Genomic DNA, 20,917 nt, shown 5'->3' on the forward strand with positions numbered 1-20,917 from the left:
CCATCTTGTGTGTAAGTGAAACTCTACAGCAGTGTTGAGAGGGGAGTACAGTTGGCATCTTGCCTTGGAGGAGGAAACAAAGGCTCCAGGAGGTGGTTTCCCCAAGGGGCATAGCTAGGAGGGGGCTCAGCTGGAACTCAAGCCCCCATCTTCGTATGATTTGTTGTCAGCAGTGGGTTGGGCGCGTGGGGGAAGCTACAAACAGATAAACGGTAAAGGGCCTGCCTCAAAACAAGAACAAGTAGGCAAGTGAGGGAGCCAGGAAACAGCTGGGAGGAGACAAGGCTCTGAGTAGGCAAGGGAGCAGGCACTCAGGGACAGATAGGGAGGGGCATGGCATGTCCCTAAGTAGGTTTTGAAGGGGAGCCTAAACCACGTACTGCTGTCAAGAAAGCAACCAAAGAAACCTCAGCACCTAGGTGGCAGGCCCAGCAGAGGGAAGCCAACGGTCCTGAGTATTAGGCCCACCAACTGTCCCGGCCTGCCCAGGACTGAGGTGATTTCTGGGGTGTGGGATCTCAGTCTCGAAACCAGGAAAATCCCAGGCAAACCAGGACAAGCTGGGTACTCTGGTTAGCATTCCAGCTCTCTGAACCTGGGGCACACTCCTTCCCCCCCTTTTGATCTTCCTCTCCACTAAAGTGGGTGTAAGAATGGGGCCCTGGCAGGTTTATCGGGAGATTTTCGTGAAATAAGCGAAAAATCCCTAACATACCATCTGGCACTTGGAAGGCATTCCGCGAATGGCCCCTGTTATTATTCCTGTGAAGTTATGAAAATGAGACTTCCGACTGTAGCTTTCTCGCCATTCCTGAAGCTGAAGCCGTCTTCAGAGTCCTCCCAGAAACAGCTCTCCCAGGAGCTGGGTTCGGAGCCAGCTGGTAGGGATCTTCATAAGCACCGGAAATGTTGAGGCCCTGAGGCTGCACACTGGAGCGGAGCAAGTGAAACCCAGCTGTGGGCTCCTTGGTCCTCCGGCTGCTCCGTGAAAGTTTCGGCAACTCCCAGGATAAGGCATATCCTAGACCAGCTTCACCGCTGGAAAAGTTTAGCACACCAGGTTGACCCCGGGGATCACAGGGAAGCCAACCGAGTTTCCTGGTGACAGCGCACATACCAGGAGCTCAGGGCTCTTAACCTACCTCTGTTCACCCCAGATCGCGCTCCATCCTCCTGCCTGCCCAGCACATCCCCACAAGGACTAAAAGGGGTCTAGCTAATCTGATACCATCACAGTCACTAACCCCTGGCAGACAAGGGCTAAGGGTCCCCTCTACAAATTGCATTTTAATTTCCAGGAGTACTGACCCACAGCTCTGTCACAAACAGAAAACTCAGGCCCCCTACATAAAACCATTCTCTCTCCCTCTCTAGGTAGAAGTCCTTGCTTTGAAGCTCTGTATTACGCTGTAGGCCATGGGGTCCTTGGGTCATGCTGATTGCATTGTAATGTAATCATCTATCTAAGTGCAGGCACAGCTCTTGGAAGACAGGAGATAACGGAGGCTTCATCCATGGAGAGGGAATATAGCATCTAGCAGTTGAGAACACCACTGCCCAGCTGCTAATGGAAACAGGGCTTCCGATTAGGGTGATGAAAAATGGTCTAAAAAGGACTGTGGTGATGTTTTCTCATCTCCGCCAAATATACTAAAAACCACTCAACTGTCCACCTTAAATGGGCGAATTTGTAGAGTATGTGAATTATATCTCGATGAGGGTGTTTTTGAAAAGACAGACAGCAAGAACACTACTGACTGCCTGCCTCTGCATCCCAGCCTCTCTGCTCATCCTGTGATTTGGAGTAAATTTTAAGATTTCTCTGTCTCAGTTTCTTCATCTCTAAATTGGGGTAAGGCATTACGTACCTCAAAGGGTTGTTAAATTGACAATTATTGTTATTTCTTATTTTGGGTGATTATTTTTAAAGTAATTAGAATGGCTCCTAGAACGTATAAAGTGATAGGTATGGGTAAGGGTAGTTATCTTTAATTTCTGTATTGCCAGAACACAGTTCAGTGCCTAACACACAGTAAGGGAACAATGAAGACTTACCAAATGTATATCCCCCAAGTTCCTACAGGCATCCAAATGTGAGACACGTTAGCCCACATGCCTCCATCAACAGAAAGCAGACTGGGCTAAGGAGTCAAATGACTTAAGTTCGAGTTTCTGATCACCTCCTTAGAGCAAGATGCCTTTGAACAAATCCCTTTCCCATTTACCCTGAGATTCAGCTCCCTCACCTGACAAATGAAGCTGAAAATTGTTTCTACCAACTTCAAAGGGTTGCTTTGAAGATGAAATGAGTTCAAATATATGAATGTCCTTTAAAACTATACGGTAGTATACAAATTTAAGTCCCTCCCAGAAACTGGTTTTGCCTTAAAAATGGCCCAGGTTTCTCTCTTAGCACAAAAGTCCAATTGTGCTCTCCCACACTCCCTTACTCATGCATCACTGTAGGAACAGGGACCCAACATCAGCCCCAGGGGAAGTCTGACGTGACTGGGCTCTGAGCACCAGCTTGGTCCTATTGTGCCGTGCTCTGGCTGGGCTGGGAACACCAAAGAAATACTATTCCTTTAAATTTTGCCCCTTTGTGGCTCACAAACGGGTACATTCAGACAGCAGCTGTTGAGCTCAGCAGCAGAGAACTGTTCTGGGGCAGCATTCCCAGCATTGCCAGGGTAGGAGGCCTATATCAGGTGGGCCAGAAGCTCTAAAATCCCAATTCAAAAGTCTCTACTGCCATCTACTGGCCCTTAGGGGATTCCATTGGCAAAAAGCCAAGAAAGGACTTGGGGGCGAGAGGAAGGAAGCTTTAGATGACCCCATACACAATCGAAGGGACCTTACAGACCAATTAGCACCCCCCACACATCTTCCAAATGGGGAAAGTGTGGCACCAAGAGGTGCGGGGGCTTGTCTATGTCTATGTCTAGCCCATAGCTCCTAGATCCAGAGCTTAGCTCTGCCCCATGCCACACCACTTCTATCCAAAAATATGATCAGGGAAGCTAGCTTGGGTTAAAGAGTTTCTACAAGGCACCCCTTTCCTCTCCATCTTCTGTTCCAGCTTCTTCCTTTTGCACCAACAGCCCAGACTAGACCTGCACCAACATTTTCTTCTCCACCTAGAACCCGGATGACTCATCCTGCCCAGCAACCCCTTTCAGGGACAAAATGTTAAACCATTCATTGAAGGTGCTTGCTTGTATTTTTAAGAACACAAAGGCCAGGGCAGATCCTGTATAGCAGACACTCAACACACCCATACTATAGACAAGGAGACTAAGTCTCAGGGACATCGAAGACGTGCTGTGGCAGTAGGTCCCAAGGAGCTTGACATTAGTACCACCTGGGGATCAATGACAACCTCCAAAGCCCAGGACATACCCCAGACCTATGAAACCAGAATCTCCAGGGGTGCGAGACAGGTGGCAGTAGTTTTGAAGACCTACCCACCCCTCCCCACCCCCCACTCCCACCTTCTAGGTGATTCCAATATACAGAAAGGTTTGAGAGCTGCTGACTTACATTCACTCAGTTGGTAGGTGAGACAACAGTACCCCAGACCTTTCCATGCCAGGCCCTGAATAACAGTACTGCCCACATTTCAATTGTTTGCAATACACTTTAAAGACTTTTGCCAATTCCACACTCAAACTATATTATTAATAACATCATAAGTGACCCCTTTTTTATTTAAATCAATATGCTTTTAAGGGAACACTGTTACTTTTGGAGACGGAAAAGCACTACCCCCCTGCCACAAAACAAAACTCAACCATAAAATTAAATACACTTAAATACAAAAATTAAAATAAAAATGTATGATTGTGTATGAAATAAAGCTCTTCCATTTTTCTGTTTGGGAGCTATTACTTATTGAGAGCAAAGAAAGTACTCTGCTCCTGACGAGACGGAGAGAACTGCAGCAAAAATACACCTTTGAGCAGTGACTTGTGTGTCCAACTGGTGCCGCTGTGTGTCTGCCGTTTTTGCCCTCTGGCTTGGGGGGGGGGGAACACTCCTGCCAGGATCCTCCGTGTTGTAAGCGCCGAGCCGGGGGACTGTGGGTTCGCAGCCAGACTGCAACAGCATCCTGCCCAGGGTCTTATCCAACAGCTGGGTCACCCTCACGCATTACTAAGAGCAACAGACATTCTTTTTGCATTGCTCTAGCCCGTTCTCGATTGGCTGGCCCACCTGTTGGAGTGGAACTGTCAGCTCTTTGTCCCCCAGCCTGCAGACCAACGCCACGACCCACATTTCCTGCAGGTGAGTGTCATCATGCTGCTTGCTCGGAACACAGCTGTTTGGCAAAGGCGAGCAGCAGATGTGAAGCCCGGGCCCCAACTGCGCTTGGCAGCAGCAGCCTCAATCCCACTGACCCGCGGCAGCTGAGAGCGGCTGTCTTAATTGAACAAAAAGAGGGTTAATTAGCAATTACTGTGGATGACACAATTTGTGTCTGTTTTGAAAATATTTGGGAATCAGTCTTATTCAAGAACCACCTGGAAGTACCCTGGTTGTCCAATTTTTCCCCAATCAAATAAAATCATCACCTGTACACCTTTAAAGGCAGAAACTCTTTAAAAACTAATTACCACCTTAACATATGGTCAATATATATACTTAAGGGAAAGCACAAAAGCAAAAAGAATAAGCGCTGGTCGTCCCACCATCTATACAAAAACCATTATTAATCCACATGATAATCCTTCTCTCTTCATTGAATGCTTTATTTCCCATTTTTATACAAAAATAAGTACATACAAAACACTCCACTTTGTATCAGTTGTTTCCCATAGCAACATATCATAACCACTCTGTCATTCAATGTTCCTATGTGACATAACTGTAATGAACCCCAAAACTTCATCACAAATGAGTAAGATAACATGAAGAGAGCAAGAGAACTAATGTACTAAGTATCCTAAATATTAGATATTGCATCACCCATTTTAAAGATGTAAAAACAAAGGTAAATGAGTGTCCAGTTAATGGTGGAGCAGAGATGCCCACCAAGCTCATTTCCAACTGAAACTCTCACATACCCGTTGACTTTGCATACCTGATTCTAAGACTCGCCCTGAAAATCTGAATTTTTTACATTAGCACATTTGATCATAAACTGAACCCCAAAAGAGAACCCAAGAAGAGCCACCTGGGGTAGCTGATGACCATTATCCAAGATAACAAGTTGAGCAGGATTTTGCCTCTGATGGAGACAGCCGGGGTCAGATATGGTTTCTTGCGGGGTCAACAATCGTATGTGTCAAGATGGGAAAGGAATTCTGGACTAGATATCAGGAGATCTGAGTTTTGTTCTCGCCTCCTCTATTCACCCCCCCAAAAAGTCATGGTCAAGCCAAGACACTCAATTTATCTGGACTTCAGTTTCCGCAGCTATGTGCTGGGGTAACACAAGCTGCTCTACTAAGCTCAGAAGGTTCTAAACAGCAGGAAACAATGGAGCACTGGCAAACATAAGAGATCCTTACAAACTCCTTTAGGGATCTACCAACAGAGAATTTAACTAACACTAGAAAATACAACAAAGAATTTTAAACAGGGAAGGAAACTCTGAAGCCAACTAATTTTAGAAATAAGGAAACTGACTTCCTGAGAAGTTAGGAGGTCGCCTCAGAGTTTCACAGTGAGTTAGGAGCCCAGCTAGTGCCAGAAGCCAATGTTGGGATTCCCAGGGCCATCTTCCTTTTATAAGGCCCCCTTGGAGACGATGAACGTCCCCAACATGCTCACAAAAATGAGTAGAAGGCAATTTAGTTCATTTCCATTTACTTTGGTTCAGTAAAAAATGAACGTTTGCCACATATGGTGATCTCCTCAGTCATCGACATCCAGCCCTGATTTGTTCCACCTAAACTTAACTTCTTTCAATGTTGAAGGTTGTAGGTTTCTCACATAAGAAGAGCTGCCTGAAAAGAACGGGGAAAAAAACAAAGAAACTTGGGGCTTGCGTTTTGCACGTCCTGGGAGCTCTTGGACCAGAAGCCAGACACAGGCTTCTCCTGAATGGGACCTGAAGTTGTTTGGTCAACTGATCACATCCCAGGCATCTGGAGAGCTGCCAGCGCTGGGAGAATTGGTTACAGAGTCACAGAGCGGTGAGGCCCCATCACATGAAAGTCACTTCCAGCTTGGAACAGATTGCAAATTCCTGCCTTCTGACTGGTGTTTCAGATGACTGGGAGCTGGCCTGTCTGTGGGCAGTCACCAAAGCAGCAGAAGGAAGTCAGGGGGAGCAGAGGCATCCAACACCCTGCCTGAGACCCACAATCACAGAAAACGGGACTTGTGGCGCTCCACCAAGCCTTGCCTTAAGGTTTTTGATCAAAAAAATACCAAATTTCAATTTGCCTTCATTTTGAAACATGGAAAGCATTCGTCATCTAACAGCACAGAGGCTCTTCTGCCCCAACCTGGAGTCTTTCCAAACTGTCCGCACGGCACAGATGAGGATGGCAGGGTTTCACACGTATATGTCAGAGTCTCTAAATGCTTACTGTGTGCCAAGCAGGGTGCTAAGTGTTTCACATGCCCTGACTCATCTAATCCTCACACTTAAGCTCAGGAGGGAGGCATCAGTATCACTATTACAGCCAAGCAACCTGGGACGGTTAAGTAACTTGTACAAGGTCAACAACGGGTAACTGACAATGGAGGAACTTAACCCAGTCTGCCTGACTCCGAAGCCCAAGCTCTAAACAAGTTGCATAGATAAGAGGCCTCACAGCCCTCTGCCAGGCAGAAAGACCTCCAAATCAAGAGATGAGCATTAAGGACGTGGCCTCTGTTTTATTGATTCCAGGACCATCTCAATTCCCAGCTACCCATTACAAGGTTTCACGGCCTGAACTTCTGGAAAGTTTTCCTTATGTCACAATGTTTCGTCACCCTTCATTTCTGCCTCTGCACACCACAGTCCTCCCAGTTCCCAAACTGCCCCCTGAGAAGCCGGCCTCAGGCCCTGTTCCCATGAAACAGATCCCCTGCCATCACAAAGGGATTTCTGTCTGACCTCCATCCTTCTGATCACAGTTTAAGCAGAATGCTTCTTGCTCTCATCAACGTGAAAGAGCACAATTGTCCTCAATTTCACGTTGCCCCCCCCAGTTACAATATGTGCTTACATCTGGTGGTGTAAAATATGATTAAATTTTTTCCCAAAACCCCAGGGCTGGAAGGGGCTTGGAAATTTTATCTTGTACTTCCTCCTGCCTTCAATGGGACGCTCCCCCCACCCTGACACATACCCCACAAAATCAACATAACATAGAAACACCCAGTGAGATCTGCAGGAAGGCTGAGCATTACTACCACCACCTTACATACTTGGAAAGCAAGGCAGAGTGACTGACCTGAAGTCCCTCAAGTAGACTGTGGATAAGACAGGCACTGGACCTCCCAGAGCAAGCTCTGGTCCCATACAGCCTTTCCCACAGCACCTAGGCACTCCCACCCACTACACACTATAGACACGATGAAGGTACGCGGACATGTGAGCAGAATATCTTCTCACAGGCATTCAGTTTCATTTAGCAAACATTTTCGGCACTGTGCTAGGGATACAGAGACAGACACATCAGACTGCCACCCCCCAGAAGCTCAGGCGGAGGCCTCAGTCAATAACCACCTCCATAACAGACTGACCTTGAGCGCCCTCTGTGGGCAAAGCAGGGCCTTCCGAGCTGGGTTGTTAGGGACTGTCCTACATCTATCTGCCTGGTCCCTTCTGAAGTTCCACAACGCTCTGTAGTACGGGGAGCATGAAGCACGCCTCAAGGGGCGTCCTAGCCCAGCTCTGCCACCCACCAGTTGAGCAGCTATGGACAAATGACCTGCACGGATTGAAGCCCGGTTTTCTCTTGTGTAAGAGCAGGTTAATAATATTTTGTGGTGGGTTGAATGCCGGCCACCCCAAAAATATGCCCACATCGTCACCTCCAGAACCTATCAATGTGACCTTACTTGAGAAAGGAGCTTTTGCAGATGTAACGAAGTTAAGGATCTTGAGATCGCCCTGGATTACCCAGGTGGGCCCTAAATCCAGCAACAAGGATCTTCATGAGAGATGCCAGGAAGGAAGAAGACACAGGGAAAAGGGAATCAGTCTGTCTGAAGACAAAGACAGAGGTGGGATTATACAGTCACAAGCCAAGAAATGCCTAGAGCCACCAGAACCTGCAGGAGGCAAAGAAGGATTCTACCCCCAGAGCCTTTGGAGACAGTGTGGCCCTGATGGGACCTTAATTTCAGATTCTGGCCTCCAGAACTGTGAGAAAAGAAATCTCCAGAGTTTTTTTCAAACCACTAAATTTGTGATGGTTTGTTAAGACAGCCCTAAGAAACACACCTATTTCATGTGCTGCTAGGCATGGAAACTAACTTATCCTAGAGACAGCCCTTCATTATATTACTGGTGTTATTCTTGCCCTGACTGTGCTCAGAGCCAACTCAAGTCCCAGCCCATTCTGTCCATTCCTCCTGGAGACTGTCACCCTACCAAAGATCCAGAATAAAGGCTTTCATGTTTTTATTTAGGGTTGTTTATTTGTTGCTATTAACCCATTTCCTAAACACACTGTTCCAAATAATAGCCCCAAATTGTTATTCAAATGAATCTGCATGGGACCCGAAGAACGTATTTTAAAATACATTATACAACATAGTACTACTAATAGAACACAATAATATGAACACAATCTTATCCCAAATGTTTCTAAGACAAAAAGTGAGTAATATTCAACCAGGATGCTGACCAGCATCATCTCTGCTCAGTTTGTGACTGGGTCATAACGGTTAACTATTCCTACTTTCACCCCTGCCCACAGGCACTGCTTCTGTCTCCACAGAAGGGGGAGCATCACTGCAGCGACGGGATAGCCTAGACAGACAGCGGAGAGTAGATAGTCCAGGGGGTTCTAACTGTGTTTGCGGAAGCCAAGTTTGCACGGAGGAGCTTTGGGGAATACATGTGGGAGCAGAAAACGACAGGAAAGAGCCAGGCAGGACCCTGGGAGTCCTACCTCCTTCACATGGAGCTGCTCTTTTTATGTTTTATGAACTTGGAATATGCATATGATTCTTTTTTGGAGAAAAATGTAAAGCACTTTGATGCTTTTTTAAAAACACATGTTTAAACTACTGGAAGGACATGCTTCCTTTGCAGGCAGAAAAGCGAGGTCCGTAGGGCTTGAGTTGCATGCTCAAGATCACTCAGGGAGGGACCAAGAGCCAGGACCAGAAGGCTGGACTCTGAACTTTATCCAGGGACCGTCTGCTTCAGCCACAGCCACAGCCACCTGTCCCTGCCCCCCGTGAGGCCTTGAGCACGGCCACTGCAGGCCCCACGGTTCCCCTCCAGGGGCAAGAGCCCCTGCGCCTCTCAGGAGGTCTGCGCCTGGGACGGGAGGGGACACCCAGGCAGTCCAGTCTCCAGACTGCTGTTGCCCGAGGTGGTGCCCGTGCCTGCGAAATCTTCCTCCCCACTCTACCTTTCTCCTTTCTTAGTGCTGACACCCAGGCCTTATCTCAGGTAAGGAAACGTCCATCATCCAGGACTGTTGAAATGTTTCTTGAAACACAGCTGCAAGGCTCGTATTTTCATGGAGAAGAAAACAAAGAGGAGAAGCCACCCACTGATTACCGAGCTGCTTCTGAGAATGAGCCCTTATCTGCTGAGCCCCAAGTCTGGACCCAGGGGCTGATGTCGGCCTCCCACCTGGCCAATGGGACAGCCAGGAAAAGTCCAAGTCAGGGAGAAAGAGCCTAGCACACAAAAATAAAGATGCAAAAAAATAAATAAATAAACATTATCAAGAGAGCTGTGGCCTCAAAGCCCTGGGCCACCCCCCGGCTGCTGTACCAAAATGAAAAGACAGTGAAGTACCAGCAGACGAAAGCCCCGCATGAGGCTTCTGGCACGGAGGGGATTTGCGATAAACTGCAGTCAAGCTAGAAATGCTTGTGCAGCATCTTACCTCAAGGGTCACCCAGTGCAGTGAGCACGGTACTAGGCATCTTTGTAAGCTGAATGGCAAAAAGAGTCCAATAATAGTTCCAAGCAGAAAAAGAAAAAAAATGTAAAAGGTGACACAAGGTACTACATGGCCAGTCAGTGACCAGTCAACAGATGAACCAGTAATTACAAAGGAGTTCAGAGGGGATGTCCAGGCAGGCAGGATTCGTAAGATTTGGCTTAATAACTTCTCACCTTTCTTAAGTACCTACTACCTGCCAGAGTCTGAGGATTTCACTTGGGACAATTCCACAAGGTCTGTGTGAACATCTCCACTTTGAGGAGGGAAAGCCGGAAGCCAGAGCGACCTGGTGTCCCGCACTGTAACTCAGTCATGGACCTGGAGTGGGACTGAGGGCCTGCCTGGGCCGGGCCACTTCCTGAGTGTGCTCAGTTAGGGACCAGAAGGAGAATGTGGGTACAAGCAAAAGGGAGGAGACATCATTCCAGGCAGGTGAAAAGAGCATCTGAAATCAGAGGCAGGAAAGTCAAAAGCACACTCAAAGCCATTAACAGAGAGAGCGTGCTAGGATGGAGGTTTCTGGAATGGGTAATATCGAATGAAGACTCACGACCCTAGGTGAAATTCTAAGAACTTTGTATGTATCATCTCATTTAACCTCCACAAAAACGCTGTGAGGTATGGTGTATAATCATTCCCATGTAGAGATGAGATTATAGAGACACAGAGAAGTTAAGTAACTTGCCCAAGATCACACAGCTGGCAAGTGACAGAGGTAGGGTTTTTTTTTTTTTAAGACTTTATTTATTTGACAGAGAGAAAGAGAGTGCTCAGAAGAACACAAGCAGGGGGAGTGGCAGAGGGAGAGGGAGAAGCAGGCTTCTTGCTGAGCAGGGAGCCAGATGCAGAGCTCCATCCCAGGACCCTGGGATCATGACCTGAGCTGAAGGCAGCTGCTTAACCAACTGAGCCACCCAGGTGCCCCCAGAGGTAGGATCTGAACACATTCTGGATTGAAAGTCCATGTTCTTTTTCTTTTTTTTAAGAATTTTTTTTTTTTATTCGACAGAGATAGAGACAGCCAGCGAGAGAGAGAACACAAGCAGGGGGAGAGGGAGAGGAAGAAGCAGGCTCATAGCGGAAGAGCCTGATGTGGGGCTCGATCCCATAACGCTGGGATCACGCCCTGAGCCGAAGGCAGACACTTAACCGCTGTGCCACCCAGGTGCCCCTGAAAGTCCATGTTCTTAATCACATGTTATACTTGAAAGGGATCACTGTGGACAAGCAGAAAAGGCTGGATTCAGGGCAGGCACAGCCTTGAACGGCAGGTGCACTCAATCCTTCTGCAGAAAAAAAAATGAAATTACAATGAAATAATTGTCTGTATAAAAACAAAGGGAGAGCAGAGAAGATCTCCTCAAGAACAAAGTCCAGGCAGGAGGGGTAGCAGCCTCCCTGCCCCTGGGAGTCCTCGGCATCTTTCGCCTGCATTGCACTCATGGGATGGAAGCAGAAAGGATCCTCTCACTGTGGGGAGGAAGGTGGCCGGGAGGGGGAACCAGTGGGAGACCAGAGCCCCAAGCACAGCAGGAACGCGTAAAGGCACAAACTGAGCGGGTGGTCCAGGGAGATGGGAACAGTGGAGGTAGACATGACAACAATGGAGAAGGAAAAGTAAAACAGAATTGGGGAACGAGGTGAGAACAGTACGTGTTGCCGGTTGTGGCGACTTTAACCTATGGCAGACCCACTTTCCAAGCCACAAAACAGCCTCACGGGTCCTCGTGAGAGGAAGGAGGCAGAGTGTCTGCCGCCGCACCAGAGAGGCAAGGACAGTCTGTCGCAGTGTCTGCACCTGTCACCCTCTGCGTGCGTCTGGGAAGGAGTCACTAGGGCAGGGGGAGGTCTGTGCCGCAACTTACTACAAGGAGAAAGACCAGACACGAGGAGAGGCCCAGGGCCCGGCCACAAGAGCCTCCAGGCTTCCCTGTAGAAACCCCGTGCAGTTCCCCTGGCGTCCATGAGGGGCCTTTCCTCTTACGGGATGTCATATATATTACTTGCCTCCATTCTGCCAGAGCGATAGGGTGCGGGGCAAAGAAGGAGCATTCGTTTGGGGTCTGTTCTCTGGGCGCACCCCGAGAGGTCCCAGACAGTTCTCGCTCTCCCTGGGCCGTGGGTTTTCTTCCTCCGACGTCACGGATGAAGAATGGAGCTCCCGTGTAATTCAACGAATTCTCAAGGTCGCATGACTAGGAGGGAAAAGGCTCACAACTGGCCAGGACAGGAGGGTGCGCCCAGTCTCGCCACCTCCCAGCTGAGGGAGTCCAGGCCCGGAAACACCGCAGCTAAATGGCAGAGTGCGGCCAGAGTCCCCCACTCCCAAGCTCCAGGTCAATGTTACTTTTGCCTCCCATTGTTTTGAGTACACTTGTTTGTCCCCCTAATTAGATGGCAAGTTCCTCACGGAGAAGGGGAGACCTTCCAATCCTAACATCCCCACAGCGCCCAACGCCACAGATGGCGCCCAAAGACGCAAAGCACGGCTCGCTGGCTTGTTGGATGAACTGACTGTTTGACCATCTCTTTAGCGCCCACAGGTCGCTACGTCAATCCACCCTTCCTGCTGCCTCCGGAGGTACGGTGCCAAAGCGTTTGTCTCCTTCAGCAAACGCGATCCTCTTCCTGCTGAAGGCACAGCTAGCCGAAAGGCCATCTTCCCATGGAGGCTTCCCATCCTCACCATGGTAACCTCCCGCTTCACCCCCTCCATGCTGCTCTGCTCTGCACTTGTGCGTGTCTGCTCCATGACGTTACCCATTCCTTTAGGGGCTGTCGTGGCCATCTTCGTATTCTTAATAAATATTCATGAGCAAACACGTAAAGGACTGCATGGACAGATGGACAGACAGATGGGATGGATGGATGGATGGATGGATGGATGGATGGATGGATGGAAGGATGGATGGATGGATGGACTCATCAATGAACAAACAAATGTATAGAGGGATAAGAGGAGGGAAACACAAAGTACTGGGACACAGGGGTTAGGAGGCTGCATAGTAGGAAAAACAGTGGGTTTCTTGGCAGAGGCTCCAAATTCGACAGAGCTTTACCCCTCACTTGCTGTGTGATCTAGGAAAAGTCACTTATTCTCTCCTGGGCTCTTTGTACTTGAGTTTAAAAAGAAGGGTTTAAAAAGACCAGAATTAAAAAAAAAAAAAAAAAGACCAGAATTGCTACAAGTCCCCATTCTCTGGTTCTGTGAATGGAAAGTTCATCCTTGGACAAACCCATTAACGGATGTTTTGCAACTCCACCCTTGCAAACAGCCATTCTCTCCAACCAGCATCTTATCTGAAGCCACCCTTCTCTGCCTCATCCCCACCAGAGCTGCTATCTTATAGGGGACCTCCTGGGGTGTTTGTGAACAAAAGCAGTAGTCTTATCTGGTCGGTCTCTCCAGGGCCATCCTGCCCTTAGAAAACAAGGAACGGATTTGCAGAATACCTGGCCTCTGATAGTCTTCCCGTCCCAGGAACTGCTAGCAAGACAGCCTCGGCTTCTCAGAAAGATGGTGCAATTTCATGCTGCTATCGGGACTGACATGGAGGCAACTCCTAGCCCTGGACCCTTCAGCTAAGTTCAACTTCAGGTCAAGTCAGGGGCCCCCAGCAGCTCAGAGGCACAGGATCCTCAAGGAAGGAATTTCAGAATGTTGCCAGAAGCTAACAACAGTCCCCAGCTGTTCCTGGCCGCCTCCTGCCAGCAAAGTAGTTTGGAGTGGGGGTCTTCACACACACACACACACACACACACACACACACACAGCAGAAGGAGGGGTCAAACAAACGGCTGTGCCTCTGGGCCAGGGTGGAGGTCAGGCCACAGGAAACAAGAGTCTCTATGACTGGAAGGTCCTGCTCACGGCCCCAAGACCCTTGGCAGAGAGCTCCCCATCGCAGGAGCCCTGGGGGACCCTGACATCAGTTGTATAGATGCACTACGACGTGAACACCTCTGCTCCCAGCCTGCCTGTGGCCAGGACCTTCACTCTGCATGCAATTCCTTTTGGAACACTGTGAAACTCTCTTAGTAAATGCCTGGTCCAGAACTGATCTCCTTGGAGTGAGACTGAAAACACCCACCTTAGAATGAGTTTGCTTCACTCTAAGCAAACCCACCCCCCCCACCAGCCCCACTCTTTGTCTGCCCTGCTCCCCCTCATCCTCAGGTCTCATCTGTGATGAGATGGCCCACCCTCCGTAGACCAGCTCATGCCCCTCCTCCCAACATACTCATCCACTTCCCCTGGGTGTGCTCCTTCTCAGAACTCCACGTGCACTTGTGTGTGTGTCCTCGGAATGACCATGTCCCTCTCCAGTGCTTCGATCCCACAGTGATGGAGGCTGCTGCTCGTTTTTGTCATCACTGTCTGTCAAGAACCCATACGCTCCCGGGTACATGGGAAGAGATCGACAAACAGTTGTTGAATAAAATGAATAGAATCATGAACAAATTCATTAACTACCAAATATAGAAGAGTATTACTGTCAGAATCGTAAAAGAGCAAACTTTGTACTTACTAAGAGCCATGACACACTTAACACATGGTCTCCTAATTTGTCCTTTTTTTTTTAAAGATTTTTCTTTATTCATTTGAAAGAGCACAAGCAGGGGAGGGGTGGAGAGAGAAAGAGGGAGGGAATCTAAGCAGACTCCCCACTGAGTGCAGACCCCAACACACGGCTTGATCTCAGGACCCCGAGATCATGACCTGAGCTGAAATCAAGAGTCAGAGGCTTAGTGGACTGAGCCATCCAGGTGCCCTGTTAGCTCTTCTTTTTTTTCATGGAAAAGAAAGATAGAGATGAAGATGACAGTCCTATGCACTCAGGAGTTCACGGGCTGCTGGAGAAGCAGATGTGGCATCTACAAATGACAAATCGCGCATTCTCATTGAATCTTCCTATGTGAGGTAAGCGCTGTGATCCACACTTGACCAAGAGGGCCTCTGAGGCTCAGAGACGGTAAGTTCTTTGCTCAAACCACAGAGCTACTGAGTGTCGGAGCTAGAATCCAGGTCTCCTGAATCCTAGCACAGAAGGTTTTCTACTCTCTGTCCTCCTGCCCTTCTCGACTTGGCCTGGTTTTTTCTTGCACTTGAAAACAGATGAGCCCAGAGCTCTGGCAACCCACACCATCACGCCATTTGCTGGGAGTGACTCAGACGGACCAGAAGGTGGTCTTGCTTCTGAAGCCTGCTGCCCTGCTCCCTATTCCTAGCTGGGTACGTGACCAGTCTGAGAAGGAAGCGTGGACACCCACGTGACCACCCTCACCCTGCAGGGCCGGCATTCACACCTTTCCTGGCCCAAGGCATTCTAGAAGGCTTGCACTGAAGAGGGCAGCCAGCACGGAGGAGGCACATCGTCAGCAAATGGCCCCTCATCTGACCTGCAGGGTTTTCAGGGTTCTGTGGATGCCCTGAAGGGAAAATGCGTCAGACTCAGAAAAGGCTCCCTCGGGAGCAGCGTCGGGGAGTCAGCAAAGCTCCTTCCCTGGAAAGCACGAGGTTTTGGACTCACACAAAACTGTCTCTGACAACAACTGTATCATTTGGGACAAGTCACCCAAATGCTTTGAACTTCGCCTTCCTAATCTGAAAACTAGATGCTTCTGCTTGTTGGGAAGACAGATCAGACGGACCACACAGCACCACTGGCACATAAGCAGCGTGAGTTCTGTGACAACTCTCCCTGTCCCCACCCCCGCCCTGGTCTTTAAACCTTTGTTTTACCCCCATTTCCTAGCTGGAGCCTTCTTTGGTCTATATTATCCTGTTATCTTCTGACTGTTTCTCCTATTATCAAGGTCCTTCGGATTCTGATCTCTCCTGGGGTGTAATTCCCACCTCCCAGTGGTCAGCGTGCAGGAGAACGCAAAAGAGCAACTCCACGTTCCCGAGAGCGCCAAGAACAGCTGCACAGAAGAGGAAATTCTAAACTAAACTGACCACAGAGGGGAAGGCTGCCCAGTGGAAGAACGTGCAAGGGCCCTTGGATCGTCCCAGCCAGTGCCCCGGAGCCGAAGCTCGGAGGTGGGCCGGGGCAGCAGGGGAAGATGGGGCTGCAGAAGCGTCACGGGGCCATTGTGAAAGTCCTGGGTGTCACCAGGAGGTCTCTGGATGCCATCCTGTGGCTCTGGAAGGGTTTTACACATGGGAGTGAAATGATATTGCCCGTGTTTTAGCGGCAGTCCAGGCTGGCAACAGAAAGGATGGACAAGGGAGAAGAGAAACCGGAGACTAAAACACCACTTAGGTTTTCGAGATGACCCAGGCAAGACAGGACAAGGAGGATGGAGAGGAGGCAGTGGGCCAAGGGGTGCACCAAAAACACAACACACAGGGGTCTGCCTGTTGATTAATGTGGGAGGTGGTGGAAACAGTGTGAAAATGCCTCGGGGGGCTAGCTTGGGAGGCCAGGTTTCCAGTGTCACCATTAATGGAGATTTTGGATGCGAGAGACACACCCACAGCAGGAAGAGAAAATGAGCTTGATTTGTGACATGTGGTGTTGTCCAAAAGGGATGCGATCAAACGGGTCTAGAGTGGAGATATAGCCCAGGAGACAGTATGAAGGTGCCTAACAAAATCCATGAGAGTGGATAAGATCACCCCTGGGATAGAATTCCTGTTGGGGAAAAAAAAAAAAAGGCTTAAACACCAGCATTTCAGAGGCACCTGGAGAAGGAGAAGGCTCCTGAGGGGAACAGGAAGGAGCAGGCAGAAAGATAGGAGAACCAGGACAGGCGGGGAGGGCCTGGGGAAGGAAAGGACCAGAGAAAGCAGCCATACATGGTGGTTACACAAATTTATACCAATGCTAAAATTCACAGACCTGTACACCAAAACGAGTCAATTCTGTTATATGCTGAATTTAAAAATAAAATCAATGAAATGCAAAAAAAAAAAAAAAAGTCATCCTAAGATCCTACCTACCAAAAGTGGAAACCACTGCTAACATTTTGGCATATGTCCTTCTAGTCTTTTTTTTTTTTTTTTAGGCATTTTTTCAAATAGAATCATATCTGCATTTAACAAGCACGAATGTGATTTTTCCTAATTTATGTTACATTGTTTTAAAATTCTATGCTGTTTAATAAAGTGGTGCCAACACAGGAAGAGAAGAAGGGAGGAAAGAAAGGAGGGAAAGAGAGAGAGAGGCAGGGAGGGCGGTAAAAGAGGAGAGACTGTAGATACTGTTGAATCCAGCAGAGAGGGAAAGACAGTATAAGCCTGAGGAGAGGATATGATTTCTTTCAAATTCGTTTTAAATCCTACCTAAAGCTTAGAAGTATACATCCTTTTAGAAAGTTCCCTCCCCGTTTTTCAAAGAAGAGAAAAAAAACAAAAAACAAAAACCACACCAGTTTGCTTATTTTCTTCTGGGAAGGGAGGTGGTGGCGGTCCACGCACCCGCCCAAGCCCCTCCTGCATGCAGTAACATCGCCATCTGCTGGGCATGATATCAACAGGGAGCGCAGGCTTTTAAAGGCGTCCAGACCACTGCAATAGCCTAACCCAGGCGAGCCTTCCCCCCCTTCCATCCCTCCCCCTTTAAACACTCCACCACCCCACGGCCACAAAGAATTAAGAATCAAACGCAATGCCAGGGGATACTGGGGTCTGAATGCAAGTGGAACAGGATGCAACTTAAGCCTTTTTGTGGCAAAAAAAAAAAAAGCAGCAAGTTGGTATGTGAGGACCACCAGTACAGACTCCCAGGTCCCAGGCCAGCACTGCCGCCAGCGCAGCGAGACTCAGGTCCACCCAACAAGATCACGGGCTTTGCCACCAAGCAGATGAGAATCTGGGGCTGACATCACAGCAATGTTCTTAACAGTAATTAAGTTTATTTGTTTTGCCTCCAACTGCCTGTCCTCTCTCCACTTCTTTGTAAGTTCTGGACAGAGAGTGAAAAAAAAAAGGGTGTGATGAATTAGCATCCTCAAACTTTGTATCTTCCCAGAGAGTATCTGCAGGAGATACATGTGTGTGTGTGTGTGTGTGTACGTATATACATATATATGTATATATGTGTATATATATGTATGTATGTATGTACATATGTGTGTGTGTGTGTATACACACACACACACACACACACACATATATATGCATCCCAGCCTAGCCAGGCAAAACCTATCACAGAAGAAAGGGACCCCCCCACAAGGCCCCCTTGGTAGAAGTTATTTGGAGGCAAGAAATTCTTCTGTACCCCTTCTGTGACCCCCACAAACGAGAGTCCCCACCTGCTCACACAAAGATCAGGCCCTGCAGCACTGCCACATTTGAGTCTCTGATTATAGTTCCAAGATGGGATGGGTTTATTCTCTCTCTTCTCCTAGCTCACCTGCTGAGAGCCCCAGAGTATATGAGGCTGAGTGTTCCCAGAGAGAGAGCTCAGGGCCCTAAACTCCCAGGGTTGGTTTCATATTAGCACTGAAACTAATCTGATTCTTAGGCCCGGACAGCAGCCAAGTAAACAGATGTGGGCCTAACAGCTGCTGCCAGCAAGGGAGAAGGGCAGGACAGAAGTGGCATCGCCAAGCAAGCGGTTGGCAAAGGCAAGGATAAGAGAGAGAAAGATCGGGGACCCTCCCTCCCCACCATCTGAAGGGCGAGGTCTCCAGTCCATAGTGCACACCCATGAGTCATGATCACGACCTCAGCCTCAGGGGGGCTCCATATCAGATCATCTGTGAAGCACAACGCTCAGATAATAGAAATTTCTGGCATAAAAGAAAAGGTTTGATTTGGTGAGGCAGGCAAAAATGCCAAAAATACCTAATTCCTCTTCTCTCTGCTCTCACTTAATGATTCCACTCACAGAAACTACCAAATCATCGGTGCTGGGGGTTTTATGTTTTCATTAATACAGTGTGTTTATTCCGTGCCTACTGTGGTGAGGCACCGTACGGACCCACACGGGGAAGACAACAGCCGGCGAACTGGGCTCAGGCTCGTCCTCCAGGAGCACACAGCCATGGGAGGCAGCTTCACGGAGAGGGGCGCGGGCTCCGGGACCAGACAGTGGGGTCCCGTCTGCCACCTCCTAGCTGAGTGACCCAGAGCAGACTGCTTAACCTCTCCATGTCATTATTTTCCTCACCTGAAAAATGCAGGTAATACTAGTACTGACCTCATAAAGCTGGTATTAAGGGAGCTTAAAACTGTGCCCGATTCATGATAAACATTTAAGAAATGTGAGCAGTTACTACTATGTGGCAAGTCCCAAGGGTCTTCATCCTAGCTCAGTAACTGTTCTGAACAGCACAGATTATACGTGTTAGGAGGGGAGGAGATTACCCTGAGAGGGCACTGACTTAAAGCCTTACTTGCATATTGTGGCAGGCGGAATAATGGTCCCAAAGATGCCCATGTCCTCAACCCCGGCACCTGGAACATTATATGGCAAAAGAGACTCTGAAGATGTGACTAACTTAAGGATTGGCGGGGGGCGGGGGGGCAGGGAGGAGACGATCTGGGATTAACAAGCAGACCCCGTACACAGTCCCTATAAAGGGAGACAGAAGGGTCAGAGTCACAGACAGAAGGTGATATGATGATGGAGGGATGGAGGGAGGGAGGTGATGTGATGTGATGTGACCCTTCGCCCTGAGTCAAGGAATGTGGACAGCTCCAGAAGCTGGAAAAGGCAAGGAAGCTTCCAGAAGCAATGGAAGCCTGGATTTTAGCCAGGATTTCAGCCATTTTGGACTTCTGCCTCCAGAACTGTGAGAGGATAAATTTATGCTTTTATTGACCACTAAGTTTATGGCAACTTTTCACAGCAACAGTAGAAAACTAATACAGATTTGAATAAAAACAAAAGTATATTCCCTTACAATGAGTCTCTATTGAAAGACAGCATAATAAAGCTGAAAGAGCACCCGGCCTGGGGTTTGAATCCTGCCTTTATACACTACTGTGTGTCTTTGGATAAGTTATTTAACCTCTCTGAGCCTCGTTGTTCCATCTCTCAAATAAAGATAATGATTTCAAGTGTTGGCTACAAAACCGCTCAACAACCGGATCACTCTTTCCATGAAAAATACGGTGCCCTTCCCCCCACCTCCAAACAGCTGATGATTTAAAGGCTCTAGCTTTTCCATGCTTTGATTAAAGGTGTTCACTTGTACACAGGCCACCATCCATTTCTAAGTACTTGACTTCTCTGCTGCCAGAGGTTGGGACTGACCTAGCTACCATGTGCTTGTCAGAGATAATATTTAGGTTTCTGTTGCCATGGCCTGCTGATAACCTGGGCTCCACCCAGCCATGTTCCCCACCCTTGCTCGTGCATCAGAGACCCCCTGGCTAAGAGTCTGTCCTCTGCTCTAGGTTATATTGTCATCCGCCCACCGATCCACCATCACCTCACCCTTTTCTAGAATGCTAGAGAAAGGTCAGAACGTTCACATGTCCATTGAAAATACCACTGCTACTATCATTTCCACCAATTACAACGATGGCTAGCAGATGCTGACTGCCCACACTGCACTAGAGACGGTAGAAGACTGGGAGGGGGCGGGGGGTCTTTCAGACCCTCTAGTCTTTTCCTGGGAGGGTGTCTCAGTAAGAAGAAAAATGCAGACTCCGTTAAAAAATGACATAACAGAATTCTGCAGAAAAAGGTGGTCAATGGTCTATATTAGCAAACGAGAAGGTTTGCCTTGGAGATGCTTCACTCTACAAGAGTGAAGACAAGAGAAAAGCCCCCCACTCCCCACCCGCCTCCAACTCTGTCCCCCACCTCTAGCAACCAAAGGGATTTACATGAACTAAAGCATTCATTCCACCCTAAACACGATCAAAGGAGCGCAAGATGGAACTC

General features: G+C 48.5%; 1 pseudogene; it reads left to right on the forward strand.

Annotated features, from left to right (window-relative positions):
* Positions 1 to 12,595, forward strand: part of LOC100465135 — a 121,236-nt pseudogene extending 108,641 nt beyond the window's left edge.
* The last annotated feature ends 8,322 nt before the right edge of the window (positions 12,596 to 20,917 follow it).

This window comes from Ailuropoda melanoleuca, chromosome 9 (genome assembly GCF_002007445.2).
Source record: "Ailuropoda melanoleuca isolate Jingjing chromosome 9, ASM200744v2, whole genome shotgun sequence".
Taxonomy (NCBI): domain Eukaryota; kingdom Metazoa; phylum Chordata; class Mammalia; order Carnivora; family Ursidae; genus Ailuropoda; species Ailuropoda melanoleuca.